The following is a 797-nucleotide window of genomic DNA, read 5'->3' as shown; positions in this document are numbered from 1 at the left end:
ATCCTTGCCAGCATCTGCTGTCACCTGAATGTTTGATCTTAGCCATTCTGACTGGTGTGAGGTGGAATCTCAAGGTGGTTTTAATTTCCATTTCCCTGATGATTGAGGATATTGAACATTTTTTCAGGTGCTTCTCAGCCTTTCGCTATTCCTCAGTTGAGAATTTTTTGTTTAGCTCTGTGCCCCATTTTTTAATGGGTTTATTTGAATTTCTGGAGTCCAGCTTCTTGAGCTCTTTGTATATATTGGATATTAGTCCCCTATCAGATTTAGGATTGGCAGCGAATGTTAAACCTGAAAATCTATAATTGTCCAATTTAAGCAAGCTGTGTTTTGGGGTGCACTGGGACTGGCCAACTGGCTGTCTCATCCTAAGTCAGGATTTGAGAGTCAGGATTTGGCCTCTATCCGCCTCTTAAGGTCCTTTTTATGGGAGAGACAATAGTGTTCTCAGGGGTGAGAGAGCCAGCTGTTATATTGTTAAAGGATGCAATGAAGAATGGTAAGAATGCACACCATGTGTATGAAGTCTCAAGTTTAGTGTAGGCTGAAACCATGCTTTGCAGTTTACGTTGGATCCTAGAAACAGGAACTTGTTATTAATTACAAACAGAAACCTTAACTTGCAAGAACTTATCTCAGGACAAACAGGGGCTTGTTCTTTAACTACAAACAGAAGCCTTAACCTGCACAGGACAAACAGGAACTTATTCTTAACTGTCTTAACTGCAAACAGAACCCTTAACCCGCAAGGAATTTGGTCTTGTTTTGGTCTCCCATTAACTTACAATGTGTGT

This window comes from Mus pahari, chromosome 14, assembly GCF_900095145.1.
Source record: "Mus pahari chromosome 14, PAHARI_EIJ_v1.1, whole genome shotgun sequence".
In the NCBI taxonomy this organism is placed as follows: Eukaryota; Metazoa; Chordata; class Mammalia; order Rodentia; family Muridae; genus Mus; species Mus pahari.
Note: the sequence above shows the minus strand (reverse complement) of the source record.